The sequence below is a fragment of the Linepithema humile genome, chromosome 3 (genome assembly GCF_040581485.1).
Source record: "Linepithema humile isolate Giens D197 chromosome 3, Lhum_UNIL_v1.0, whole genome shotgun sequence".
In the NCBI taxonomy this organism is placed as follows: domain Eukaryota; kingdom Metazoa; phylum Arthropoda; class Insecta; order Hymenoptera; family Formicidae; genus Linepithema; species Linepithema humile.
Window position 1 is genome coordinate 6,153,926 of NC_090130.1, and position 15,520 is coordinate 6,169,445.

Genomic DNA, 15,520 nt, shown 5'->3' on the forward strand with positions numbered 1-15,520 from the left:
TTTGATATTTAATCATCGGAGCCTTTATAATTTTATTTTTCACGCAGGCGTTAACACGCGGTTTTTCCCTTCTTTTTTTTTTTGATTATTTTTATTAGATTATATTTTTGTAAAATAGCGTGCGTTTAAATATTTTTACACGAACAACTGATATTGCCTTTTTTTTGCTCCTTTATATTTGAATTTTGATATTTGATCGGAGCCTTTAATTTTTTATGTACGATTAATATTACGGCTGTCCATTACGAACGCGAATTATCCGAGAGGCGAATACGTTTTAGGAAATACGCGCGTATTGCTATTATTAATATGCTGAAAAACGTGATGCTTTTCGCGCAACAAAATTCCGCGATTTATAATAATATTAAAGGCGTAATTAAGATATGGTTAATTTTAACGTAAATAATAACGATCGCGGATAGAGAAGGATCGAAATTCATTTTGCTCCATGATAAACCATAATTTATAGGCGTAATATATCTCGCCGGGACAACCGGTAGTTTTCCGTTATACCGGTAATTTATGGGAAATTTGTCTCGCGCTTGCGAGAGATCGGGCCTGTCACTCCCTACGGCACCACTCTCGTCATTTATTCTTCTCGATTACGTGCAATTAAGTAGCTCTCTGTTTCGTCGCGCGATCTCCCGCCTCTTTCTCTCACACGGCGTTCGTTCCCTCATCAACGAGCTGACGATGATCTCGTGATCGCACACGTTAACGTACGCGATGCCTGTTGAGCAGGAATGCTCAATCGAGGATCGCCGATTGGACGACGCCACATCATCAAGACTCTGAGAGAAGTACAGGAGAACAGCAACTGTGATTAACGTTTCATGCCGATATTAGGAGCTTCTATATTATTACACGTTGAATATATATACACTGATATCTATATATACACACCATATACATGTTCCATATATTTTTGGATTGCCTGTTGAAACAAGAACGCAACCTGATTCTAGCCGGTGAGTACATATAAAGTGATGCAATCGTAATTTTACGGCGGGGAGACTGCAAATTTTCGGTAGTACATTTATATCCGCGGAAAGTTGAACTGTTTTTTATATTGTTTTTTATTACCAACTGCAAAGAAATGAAAGAAGGCTTTATATAACACCGTCTCTATTATATAATACTGTCTGTCATAAATAGCAATCATAAAAGAGCAGTAGTGATCCTATTGCCACTCATCGCCGTCATAACTTTTTCAATCGTGAAATAATCTTTCACGATATCATTCGCCGATCACTTGTCGCATCAGAATGGCGGCTATAACAGCGATGACGTTTAATTTTCACGAGAGCTTGCTTATTGCATATATCGCGCGTAAAATAACGCGGTTTTCGATGACGATTATTTTGGCGAATCGTATATAAATAATTCCATTAGGTTGTTGTCCTATTTTTCCGGCGAGTTTATCGATCCGTTCAATCGTCCGCGACACTGTCGGAAGCGAAATGCATACAAATCGCGATTCAGAAATCTATCGTGCGCGTTTTTTATTATTTATTGGACATTATTCTTTAACTAATCTGAATTCAATTTATCCTCAACGAAAATTTAAATCGATATCATTAAATATTAAATATTATTAGAATTGTATACCTTCAGTGATTCAGTTTTAAATTAACTTTTCCATTTTTTGAAAACCATCTATTTTTCCGAATAATCGACTTGTCATTTTTATGCAAAGAATAGCAGAGTAATAAAATAGAAAGGATTATTTATATGTAAAATACCTTCTATAGTGATGAAAGAAGTTTTCGTATTTATCGTCGTTATCTTACTATAGAGTCAAGAATGTCAGTCGTGTTGACTGTAGAATAAGAAATTCCCGAAGCTACTTTGAAGAGATTGGTTAGATAACTGGAATCCAGTTCTAATAAATATAGCAAGAATGCCTGGTTGCACGTGATAGGGTGTAATTACGGCACGCCGTGTACATATGATCGCGGCCGCAGAAATTGCTGCGCGCGTTTGAGCCAATTGTAATTGTAAATAATTGGCGGTCTTTGTTGGGGAAGACTTTTAACGCCGCCGTCACTCACGGTCGTTTAAATAACGCATTACTGTCGTTTAAGCAACATATTGCCGCGCGCAGGATGCGCTACGTGTAATTAACGCGCGCGCATAAACACGGCCCGCTTAACTTCAGGCTATTGTCCGACGTTGTGAAGTTCATGAGAGAAGCTTTAACTTGATCATGAACTCTCAGATAGTCGGAAAATATTTTTTTCTCAAATTTAGCATATTATGTTTCTTGTTTGCGAAAAAAGTTTTTTAGCATTTCGAAATAAGACACTGTGAGAAAAATTACAATAACATTGGTACAATAAGAAAGATGTTTCTTCATTTAGAGATGTTCTAATTTATGTATAAATTTCTAGGTATTTGTGTATATATAAAAAATGTGAAAGTTTGAAATCGCTGTAGTTGGAGTAAATGTATAGCAAGGAAATAGTGCTTTATATCATTTTATATTTGATGCATATACGCACATATGTTTGGTTAAATAATGCACCTGAATAACTACGTGCAAATCTTATATCCTTATATTTAAAACATGACATGCTTGATTTCAATTTCGCGAATAAGTCTAAAGTTAACTGTCCCAATTAAATTAAATAGACGTCGTATAAAAATTAATTTTTGAATTAAAGATTTATAACATGTAAAAACAAATCAGATTATTTAATTTTGTTACTTCTATTTACGATATTAATTCATCATTATAATTCAGAAAATTCGAAGAGAATTAAAAAGAATTTATTTGACAAATACTAAAAATGTCTCGCAAAGATTTGCTCAGAAATTGATTATTTAAAAAAGTACAAATGTAGCAATATGAAGCAATTAGAAAAAAATGTAATTAGAATGATATGAAAAAGCTACGCTTATTTCAAACAATACTTTTTGTTTAGCAAGATATTAGTTTCTACAGGATTTTGGGTACAAAATGACAAATTTATCGGTCGGTATTTTAGTGTTTGGGATGATCACGTACACTCGACTGAAGTTCGCATAAGCTATCTGCATGTAGATCCATAATGCGGCCTAGATTTCTATGTACGACGACTCGGGCCGACCGAGCAATGGCGGCCGGACTGGTTGAACTCTATCGAGTTTATTCGACGATATACACGAGTGATTCCAAACAGTGCCGGCACAATAAACACTAGCGTGCATCGATATTGACTCCTTTTTTTCATGCGACTGCATTTAGCTGAATATAACGTGGGAATAGGAGCGGTCAAATTTTTTCTCGTTTCCGAAGAAATAGCGATGCTCGAGGAGAAAAAAAGTGTCGAAAACAAAAAGTAAATCAGGGAATTTTTGACTATAAAATCGAGGTGTTAGTGGAATCTGCCGATTTTATTTTTAAATGCCGTATTATAGAATTGAATTGTTTATTATTAAATTAAAGATGTGCTAAAGTTAATTAATATACTTCTGATATGCATTTATTTTGATGAAACAGTTTGCTATCTAATTTACCATAATTTACCATAATATAACACATATAATATAATCTAACATATAATATATAATATAACATAATATATAACACATAATGTGATTTAATACATAATATAACATACTTAGAATTATCACAAAATGTTTAGCAATTTATATATTATAATTTTTTATTAGCGGGTAAACTGCAGCTATATATTTATTCGCTATAAGTTTTTCATTAGTGATTCACAGCAGGTAGAGAAACAAAATAAGATGACCCGCGCTTCACTACGCCGTTCGACTTTATCGGTGATAGCGATCGATTGCATTTAAATATGACTTCCACTTAAATTTCATGTAATACCGACGCAACTGGGGCGCTGGACAAAAATAGAACGCGCCGTACTAGCGTCCACTTTATATTCGGTCGTATTCGAAAGAGACACTAATTTCGCGGGGAACGTCATTAGCTAACGCGAGACGACACGGAAGACTTCCCGCGAGGATCCGGATGCACGCGTGTTGTTCTTGCACCGCGCCATTGTCGCGACAATTCGCTCGTCCCGGCTCGGCGCGTCGGCGACGAATCTTATTAAAGGGATATATACATTCTAATCCTTAAACATTGCATTTTTAACATGCGATCTACATATATTTTTTTTTTATTCACGAGGGATACAAAAGAGATCTCTATAGATACGAATCATAAATTATGCATTTTAAATATAGTAATTATTAAATTACGTAGTATGTAGAATTATACAGATTGGAGATAAACATATACGGATCTTGGAAAAAGAATAATTTCTTTAAAAGACGCGATATGTGCGCGATATGTGCAGTAAGAGATGCCCTTCCGAAAAATGCGAGTTTGATTATTTTATAAGCAAGCATCTATGCAACGCGTTCAATACATATTGCATAAAACCATAGAAGATACATGTATCCACTTAAGGAATAGCGGAATACACGATGCCGATAACACAGCAAGATCTATCTCCGCAATCTGTCGTCGCTATCGGTTTTCAGCGAAACACTCCAGGTTTTATATCCGTGTCGCTATCGCGCTTACGACAGCGCGTTCCAAAGTTTTCAACGTGTGGCAACGAAGAGGTTTATGCCGACGGCTTCGCGCGGCTAGGAATAATCTGCATAATTGCACGGGACCGCTCGTTGCAATTGCGTTTTCTGCGGCGTGACCTCTTTAGCGGATGTAGCGAACGGCGAAAATTTTAGTTCAATCACTCGTGCAAATCGCACGGATTATAGTCGCAATAATGATACTTCCCAACATCTTTGCGATATTATTGATGATTGATAGTCATTTGCGCCGTGATTTGCGCCCGCGATCACGAAAGAGGTCTAAATCATATCGTTTGTTTTGACCTGTAGACTTTTAGCGTTATATTATATTAGCTCCATAAAGATGTTTAATATCAGATAAAAATAATTTAATTTAATTATGAAAAATCAGTGAAGAAAAAGGATGGCATCCAATCTAACCGACATTAGAAAAAGAAAATAGATTTTAATTTGACTAAAACGTTAATTTTACTAATGGATGAAAGAAATTGCGATAATTCCAAAGCGGTCGTATATACATTTAAAAATAGCATTGAAATGAATATACATTTATCACTTTTATACATTTAATATATCAAATGAGCGGCTTGTATGCTGCAAAAATGGAAGATAAATGAGATGTGTCGCAAACATGGAGAAATTACGTGTGGCGAACAATTCATTTCATTTTTAATGTTACTGTAAACGGCATGATTATGATTGTTAATGTATTGCATATTGGAATAATGCTTAGTTTTTCAAGTTTAACGATAATTCGTTGCAGTATACAAAAAGTGTAACCGGCAGATGGCTATTTTTATATCTAATAAGTACACTAAAAACGTTCTTAAAAAAATCAATTTTTCTCGATTAGACTTCACTGTGGCATAACACATTCGCTTGATGAACCATTCAATTATCGAATTATTCATATGACCCTATTTTCTGCTTCTCTAATCGAACGTGGCGACAATGTAAACTTTATGCACGCGAAGTAGCTGGCAGGCTATGCAAGGTGACATAGCACAAGGAAAGGTTTGCGGGAAAGATTAAAGGGGTCAGAGGCGTGACGGGATACACGGTTTTCGTGGGCATGTTGCGCGTTTGACGTCGCCATGTTTTACTCCGGCGAGGACACCGGAAAATGCCGCCGTTCGACCGGCTCCCCGTGTTTAGCACGTGCTCTCCGAAGAATGGTCGGTCAGCCGGTATATCGATCGCGAAGCGCGGCCACTTTTCCCGTTCGTGTAATGCGTAGTAAGCTTGGCGAGACGTCACGAGAAACAACGGACGCGCGTGGCTTTTGACGCAGCGACGCGGCGCCAAGGCGATCGTATCAAAAACAAAAAAAAACACTCGGATAAGAAAAAACCACACAAACGGAATACCTCGTCGCGACATCTTGTGTCATTGTTGTTTTGTATCTGTTCGCGATGATTTAATCGAATTTTCGTCTTCATCGCGCGCGTCAACACCGCACATGTTGCGTCTCGCAAACGTGAACGTGTAAATAAGAAGGCAGTGATAGCGTAAATCGTAAAAAAAATCAGTGTTGCGTAAGTAATCTCTAGAAATATCCGTGATGGATGTGTGTATATGTACTTTCGACATTAAAACGGAGCGTAAAAGCACGGAAGACATCTGATATTACATTATTCAACGATTCTCTTACTTTTAGATTTCTGACGGGACGTTCGACACTAATAGATTTTTACGATTCCATACGTATTTTTGATGAGCGGACTTCTAAATGGAGAATTATAGTAGTAGATTGAAAAGATCTTCAATAAGGTTGTTAATGATTGATTGATGGACACTTAAATATATAATTCCACATTTTTATTGAATGAAAATGTTCCGTTTATCTCGTTACCTTTAAAATTTCAATTAATGTTCAATTTTTTAAATAATGTTAATATTAAAAAAATATAATGAAGAACTATCAATATCATATTTAAATTAAAAGGATAATTAGATTGGTGGTTATATTTTAAAAATAAATACAGATTAAATAATTAATACCACGTATATGCTATTTTTTTTATTTTAGTGGACAAAATTTGATATTTTTCCGAAGTTAATTTAGAGCAATTAATTGCGGGTGTAAATTACATAATTACGTGTAGCCGATACAGTAACGATTATTCTCCATAATTTGCGATGGTTTAGCGAAGTAGCAACTTTCTCCTCCTCCTCCTCCTCCTCCTCTTCGTGTAACGCGAGACCTTTTGATTCACGCTAATTAATCATGCCCATTACGCCTATTAAGTGAGTGTATCTTATAAGCGTGCTCCGAAAATCATGCTTGCACGTCAATCGGTGTTTCGAGTCCGTTAATTGAATATACGTCTGGCGCGCTAAATTGATTGCGATTCGATATGATTACTGTAACATATCGACGACTGTAGCAACAGCGCCGCGTGTACACATAATCCTATCATTAATCATCGGTGTAAATAAGACAATTACATGCAAACGATACTCTACTATTATCGACAATTCGCGGCCAATCGATGTAGAATAATAATATCGCGGAACACGCTTTCTCTCTTGCATACGGAGCTGTTTTTTCCAACTGCATGAACTATTCACATGGTCTTGTCAAACAATAAATCAGGAATGTTATTGCACTGTAGAGAGCATACCATCACTATCGGACATGTCCTTTTATCTAGAAACTCTTTTACAATTTTTTTTACAAATGTACAACGAATGGAAAGTTATCAATAGTCGAAACTATTTGATTTCCCTTAATTATGTGCTGTAACGCGAAAATTCGAGTTAAATTCTCGTAAAGTCCGTCTGCAATGAATTGAAAACACGAGGCTTTATTTGTTCTCTTTGTTTTCAATGTAAAGTTCGGTGTAGGCTTTTCATGCTTTAAATATCTATACAATTTCGATTTGAGAATCGTTAAAAATTAGCGATATAGTAATAATAAAAATTTATAAGATTTATAGATTTTATACAAAATTACAAGATTAAAATATTTTGTAGTCACTTTTGTTTTCAAACCATAAATTCAACAAATTTCTATTGTTATGAAAATCGAAGATAAGAAATTTTTGGAACTTGCTTTGCGGTTGTAATCGAAGCAGCTACGATTATTGTTGATGCTTCACGTTCGTGGGATATACGCTTTCGTTTCTTTCTCGGCGCAACACGAGGCCTGGCAGAATCACGTACTGGCATACTTGAACGTGTGTATGTGGCGACGAGCGCGGCTGCGCCGAGCGTCGGACGCAACAGCGAGCCGTTCAGTGATTCTCAACCGGCCGGCCTGCGTGAAAGTACGCGCATCTGATTCCGGGCTTCGTAAACGATGCTTCTCAATCTTATGCCTCAAAGTCAAACTGAATCGGGGTTTTGAGATTTGTGTTAGTACTTTTAAACATTTACTTTTTTATTTAAAATGTATTTGTTTTTATACACTTGAAAATTACTTCTCTCTACGCATTCCTTAAGATACGGTGCAAATCTTACTAATGAATTACAGTTAGCAGTTATAATTAGATTGCGGATATTTATTCAAATACATTATTTTTATTATTAAAATATATATGTGTATAAACATCTACAATCTAATAATATTACTTGTAAATTTGTCAAGAGAAACAATACTCGATTATACACACAAAGTTTACATTGCAATCGATGCAAATTAGCGCGCAAGTCTTAATTATATTCAAAGTTAAGCAATGTTTTACGTTTTAAGGAATATATATTTGAAGCGATCGCTACATATCGGTCGACGAGTTATCCAGTTATCTTGAATTCCATTATTAGTATTTGTAGTTTCAAATTTCCAGTTCCAACCGCGAAGCGCACTAAAGACAGATGTATAATGCAAATTACCGGAGAAATGTCTTGCGTGATTTAATGATGGTGTTTGAAGCCGATGAAGTGGAGCAACGAGATGTACCTATTAGTAATTCATCAGATGAAGACTGTATGCGAGTATTCTCGTATATGAAATGTGATAGGGCATGTAATGAATAATAATCTTGCGTTACTCGAAAGAAGGATCAAAATAGTATCAATGATCACGCTCGCATTTTACAAATCACGATAGAATCTTATTTATAGGACATGGGTTTGCAGTTATTTGCGATGTTTGAAAGATATACAAAAGGAATATTTAATGAATATTAAAACAAATTAATTCAAAATTGATCGATTTAAATATAATTGCAATATAACGCGTGCTAGAAATTAAACATTATTTTTTTTATTTGCTGAAATTAAAATATTTGAATCATAAAACCATGAAATGTTTTTTTTTTTTTTTTTATTTTTATTTTGTATTGCATGAATATCATTCTCGTTAGACAGATCTCTTTCTGTAGCCTTTACAAATCTCTTTCTATACGTGTGTCCATCGTACAAAAGCAGTTACGTGTCGCCATATTACTTGATTCCAGCATTCGAGACTGTGACATTTACGAAGATTTGACGCACTTTCGTGACAAAAAGATAGAGGGTGCCGGAGTTAGGTGGGCGTTTAGAATACTCCTACGTAACAAAGCGTGGGCGAATGAGTGATTCAATATATTTTTTGCAGCAGAAGTAGCGACGAAGTTTTGAAAAGCTTCAAGCATATATTCAAAGTGATTTTCAAGATAAAACAAAATTACGTATCAATAACTATTTTTAGAATACACTGACTTAGTCGCACACTCTTCAGCTCACGTTATCAATTTTCTGCCACTTTTTCTTTCGCAGAGTTTATCTTTTAACCTTGCTGTGTCAATCTTATTGACACTTTATTACTGTGAGTGAGGGACTACAACGATTGACAATTCGGATTATCGTTACACAATTAGCCTTTGTTGTTGTGGAATTTCACATGAGTTCTGGTTTTGCTATCTAGCATTATTCTCCCGAATTCCTAACTAAATATAATATTCTAACCGAATTTTTGGCAATGTTCCCGGCACTAACCGGATTTTGCACTAACCAGAGCGCGTAAATTTCCGTGGGCTCATTGCCGAAAATCGCGTTCGTACTTACATATGCGGCGTAATGCCGATCTGCGAGGTTTACATCGGCCACGAATGACGCAGTTTCGCGAGAAGAGGGCGAGAGGTGGGCGTTTAGTGTCTCCGTCGCGTCCGTCCGCATGGGCATTATTGCAGATGTGTATCTCACTCTGGACCGCACTGTCGCATGTATTGCGCGTAAAATCCCCTCTTCTTTCGCGCGCATACGTCATCAACGAAATAACGTAACTTTCGCTCAGCCGTGTGTGACGTCCGTCGCGAGCATGCAGTGTGTGCACGTCGCGGATCATCGTTTGCGTGTCCGAATGAAATTGTCGCTTGGCATTCGGACGCAATTGGGTTTCGCAACGTGAAACTTGTTATTTAGGATCGTCCTTTAGTGGGTCGCGCTTAATTGTGACTAATTCTGGAAAAGGGTAATCAAACAATAAACTCAAATATTGAATATTTTGTGAAGTATTATAATTCTGTTTGTATTTTATGACATTATAATCAATGTTTGCCACGTTAAGATTGCATTTTTCTAAAACATAGATTTTGTTGTCATACTTATTTGTAAATTTGTGCGAAAAATTAGAAATTGATATTCTCTTTGATCAGATATATTTCCAGAAATAGTCGCAGTATGAATATCTTCAGTTTGCAAGTACTTCCGAAGTAGTTGTGCATGCGTTTGCAGATATAGCACGCTTGAGAATTAATTAGTCTGAGTGAAGATGTAAATTATGCACAAGGCAAAATAGATAAATAATTCATACGTGTTAATGAGTAGCATTAATTAAGACCCCAACATAGAATTCACAAGTAATTACGAGCGTAATAATCCTAGACATTACTGCTTGTTTTGTGGCTCAAAATCAGTCGCTTACTTTTGTCTCTTGAAATTAATCTGATAATAAGCATTTTATCAATCGCATTTATTTTTAACATTCATTTTTTGCAACATATTATTTAATGACATTTACAAAAATATAGTAGCATGTAAATTATTACATATATCTTTTTGAGTTGTTTTTTACGCAAATTTTTGGAAAAAATTCTTATAATATTTTAATGTATAATATAATTTATTTTTTCTACATTAATGAAGTAATGAAGTTCCCCAACTGACTTTTCATACTCGACTCGAAGTTACAGCTAATACAAACGCGAATAGAAAGTTAACATAAACTAGCAGAGTTGGTGAAAACTGAATGTGCATCTAACTAGCAATGTTGGAAAATTTTGCAGCGGACAAAGTTTTGTTTTAAAACACTATATATATTATATATATATATCTATTTATGTGCAAGACATCCCCTTTTGCCTAAGGGCAATCCTGACGGTCCTTCGATTTCATACTCAATCCGCGTGAATGTTCATCGCTCTGGCGATGCCTCTCTTTTGTCTTCGTGCTCTCGGATTTTTCATTTCGAAGTGAATTGCCTGTAGGAATTAGATGCGGTTCACGCTGCACGTGCAGGAACGACGAAAAGAGCTAGCGGCACGCTGCGAGAAAATAAACGGAACAGCTGTCTACCTCGTGATGGCGAAGGTACGGAACCTGAACCTGAACGCAACATACCCTCGTCTGCTTCGTTCCTCCTTTCCTCTTTCCGCTTTTCCTTACCTACCGTCTCGGTAGGTCGAGCTGCATCTCGCAGGAGGAGCGGGAGGAGAACGACAGACCGAACCAGTCGTCCAGTCCTCAGATATACTTTTACTTCTGCAGGCAGGACGTTCCTAATTTTCTGGAGCGTTAAGCATTCCGCCTACTCGCGATACTTGCAACTCGACGACGACATCTTCCTCGTCGTCGAGTTCCCCCTTTCACCGGTCTACCGTTTCTCCCCGAGATACGCCCTGTTGATCATCGACTTTTTTTCTTTTTTTTTCTAAAGCCAATGACGTCGCGAAGTCTCACCTGAGCACGCGAGGAAATTTTCCAAGGAGTATTCTCTCTATCGTGGCTCTCATTGTACCATCTTCTTTTTCATAATCCTACAATTCTGTGCCAGCGTGAACGGTGTACAAAGACAAGAATAGAAATAAGTGAGAAAGTTCTATTATTGGAAATAACGGATTTTGCTGCTATTAATTGCGAATGATAGAAACTATTATGTACATTACTATATATTTTTAATTGGAATTGCTTTTGTCATTTGTGTTTGTTACGATTTGTTGTCTATTTTTTTCAAAAATACTGATTTACTTTTTTGTGATTTTTTTATATTATTTTCTTTTATAAAGATAGAAATTTTTTAAAATACTCAATATTAAAATATTCAATTTTTTTCAATCGAAAGGTTATTGAAAAATTTATAGTTGTTTATACGATATTACACAACTTTATTATAAATTTTGGAAAATGGACATTTCTTGTTTCTATATTCTTCAAAAATAAGAATTTAGAAGCATTATGCGAGTCAGAATCATAAAAATTCTGAGAGTTGTTCAGAACACGAATATTACTTGCAGAGCGGTCACGAAAGATTTGGCTGCAAGTTAAGCACTTTAAACTGCACTTCTTGCTGCAACGCATTTTAATTTTTATCAGATTTTACCTTTTCTTGCCGAACAGGTCCGGAATTTTTGTCGCTGTTCGGTAAGATTTGCGATCTTTATTGCGCAACCTGTTATACGTACTTCGCCACTTCATTATTTTCCGGTAGGCAACCGGTTCACGTCACACTTGCGCTCGCGACGTGTTTAGTTATCTACTTCCTGTATGAAATTGATCCTCGAGCGAACCGCATTCGTATATCTCCGTTGCGTTATCGCGCCTTGACGAGAGCTTTATTAGAGAGAGAGAGAAAAAAAGCTGACGCGCGATACATCGCGCATTTAACCGACCAATCGGTATTAACTAGATGAAAGAGATGTTATATCTAACGTATAGAATATCACTCTAAGCATTTATCTATCTTACGTTTGAAAATATATATTTGACGATAACCAAGCTCTTTATCGTGTAGCACGCAATTTAGATTCGAAAAATTATTTTATTCCTTTTGTGAAATAATTTAGTAGAGAATAGTATTGTCGCGCGCATCGAGAACTTATTAAACAAAAAAAGAATCATATATTCCTAGGTTGAATGCATCATGCAATTGCAATGGTTGCCTTAAAATTAAAAAGCATCACGTTAATTGGAAAGAATATATAGTCTCGCATTATAATTTACATCCATCAGCGCAGTTATCGGCGACTTTTATCACGACTGAGAAATATTTAACGGCCACGTAAAATGCCCAGCGTTATCGATTCGCGCATTGAAAATGTGTGGAACGTCAGCACAATACGGGAGTTTCGCGCCAGCGTAGGTGGGTATCAATTTTACCACGAAGTGGCTTAAATTAGAAATCCCTACGTAGACTCTCTTGCGGGACTTGCGAGGAAAGCCTCGGGAGTGGTGAACCGTGCGCGGCTGTGCGTGCGGCGTGTATGCACAGCTGTCGACTAATCAGTTGACAATGCACGCAGCGGCGGGTATCGCCGTCTATGCGCGGAGAGCAGAAATCGAAAATACATCAGAATGCACGGGTGCACGCGAAACGGCACTGCGAATCGACATACGCGACTTCGCCAAATTGACCGTCTGTCTTTCCCGACCGTGACGAGAATGTAACTCGACGTCGTCTCGATTAACGCGTAGCTTTCATTGCAACTAGATCGTGTATCTTTATCTTTCGAGGTGATATCGCGTATCGAGATGAGTAATCGTGTCAGAGAAAACGGATTTCGTAGAAAGTAGAGAATGTAAGGAAATATTTTCAAGACAGAGAATATGACAGATTTTTATTGTAATATTCTGAATTCTGTGCGAAATCAGTCGACCTGAAAAGATTTTCTTCCCGAGATAGAAATGTCGGTCGCAGTCTGATCATTCCGACATTGTGGTTGCATCGACTCGTCTATCGGTATGTATATGCGCGAGTCTCGCGGTCGTATCGGCATTATTAATTCGCGTCCCTCATCGATTTCGCATTCGAGAAGTCTCGGGTGCTCCGGAACAGCGCGACGATGGCTCGAACGACGTCGCGTTGCTGCGGAAAAATAATGCGTGCGGCAAAGTGCAACGTGTTCGCGAGTAGTTGGTAGTGAAAGTCTTATCGTCGAGATAATGCAACGAGCGCGAGCTTCTGCGCAACAATGGCGCCCGTTAAGTATAATATTGTGAGCGTCGGCGCCTTTCTAGTCGTTGCATAATCTGTTTTGTGCCTTCATAATTTGGAATTCGCGACGATGAACTTCGCGCCTTTAACTATTGTCGTGCAGTGAAATGTTTTTATTTTTCTCTTTCAGGATTAATAACAAAGATATGAAACATGCATAACTTTTGAAAATGATATAAAATATTTTGGAGTTTTCAAGATTTAGGAGGTTAAACATTTTTTAACTGGAAGAAAATATTTTGTAATGAATTTAAACTCCTCGAAACTTTGTGAAAATCTTTAAAATTCCACTCGCTGGTATCTCGAAAATTAACGTGTTGCTGTTAAAATACAATACTCTCAGGCGCGATAAAAACCGCCGACTGCGTTGATGGACATAAATTGTAATGCTAGAGTGTTCTCATTTACGTAAACAAAGCGAATATTTCACATACGAGAAATTTCAATTCGAGAAATTTTCCTGCGGTTTGCACGGCGAAACTTCTCTCACGACTGTATCAGAGGCGGGATGCGAAATCGCGGCTGTATGTATACAAGTATCTCTCTGAAGAAGCAACGTACTCCATTTAATTCAAAGGGAGCAGGTACTGACGATTAAAAAAAAATAAAAGTGGAAACGAAAGGAACGGAAGTTGCCCGAGATGAAGGCGCTGACGGAGGGTACTAGGTTTGATCTACATTCTGTGAACACGGAATAAGAAGTCACGCACACGCTTACACGCGGGGGACGTACACATACCCACGTACACACGCGAACGCGTCGACCGGCAGTCTGGCCGTAGTCTTTTGTACTTTGGGACACGAGCCTCGGGCTTGTTGTCTGGGCTGTCCTCGCATTATAGCGACGCCACAGGTATAACCCGGCACTCACACACCGACGCGTCGCCCTTCCTCTCTTTCTCTCTTCCTTCCCTTTTTCTTGCTCTCCTCCGTTCTTGCACGGCAGCTTGTCGATTCGAGTACAAAGTGGGGAATCAGGCCTTGGCGGATAAAGGAGAGGCCTGCGTCGTCGTGGAAATAATGAAGACAGACCGAGGAGGAAAGGGAAGGCGAAGGAGAGAGACGAAGAAACAGGCCGCGCGCCGAGGAAGCGAAATGTACAGAGTAAGGGAGAGAGGATAGGAAGAAGCGAGACGAGAAGTAAGAAGGTCAGGAAGGGATCGGTCGTGTTATTTGGCAGCTGTGTGGCAGAAGCACCAACTGGCAGATGCTACGCTGAAACGTTCTCTTTGGGCCCAGCCGGCCCACCCCGCGGCCGGTTCTCTTCGTTAAGGGAAAGTTTTCGAAAGAGAGAACGAGAGAAAAGAGAGGAGAGCGAGTAGTCCCTCCCTGACGATGCCTATCCCCCTTTATTTCCCGTGGGACCGCGCGATTAAGCTGACGTCTTCCGGAAGGAAGGGCGTCTTCTTCTCGAAGACTGGGATCATCGCATTCGTATTCGTTCGCGCGACGACGCGGATTTCTCGACGCGTACTTTGCGAATTTCTTGTGGATTGCATTCGTCGTTAAAAGAGACTTGAGCTTTCGTATGCAGAGAACTGTGCGATCGCGGTGAAGAAAAATAGAGTAGAAATTTGAGATGTATAACTATGACTTTGTCTTATACACGAATGCCAACATCTTTACTGAAACACGATGTGTACGATGCGTGAATAATGTGAGGTCGTAGCGTTTGTGGAAATAGACGATCAATATTATTTCGCTAGAGCATGGCTTTGACGGTTTAACTTGAAATCGTGAATCAAATGAATTTGTGCGATTCATTTTAATGCCAAATTATTTTTCCATGCTAATTAATTCGAATTAATTAAACATTTTTATTGATATTGACGTAAAAAAGTGTTG

The 15,520-nt window shown here is 37.8% G+C and overlaps 1 protein-coding gene and 2 long non-coding RNA genes across 6 annotated transcripts in view; 2 read left to right on the forward strand and 1 right to left on the reverse strand.

Annotated features, from left to right (window-relative positions):
- Positions 1-15,520, forward strand: part of Hers (Histone gene-specific Epigenetic Repressor in late S phase) — a 110,048-nt gene that overhangs the window by 18,151 nt on the left and 76,377 nt on the right. The gene's annotated exons all lie outside the window — the stretch shown is intronic.
- The window catches only part of LOC105676365 (uncharacterized), a 59,106-nt gene that overhangs the window by 7,951 nt on the left and 35,635 nt on the right, over positions 1-15,520 (reverse strand). The window lies entirely within an intron of this gene.
- LOC136998479 (uncharacterized) lies at positions 981-13,678 on the forward strand. Its single transcript, XR_010889061.1, has 2 exons — positions 981-6,077; positions 6,200-13,678. It is a non-coding gene; the product is annotated as an uncharacterized lncRNA (long non-coding RNA).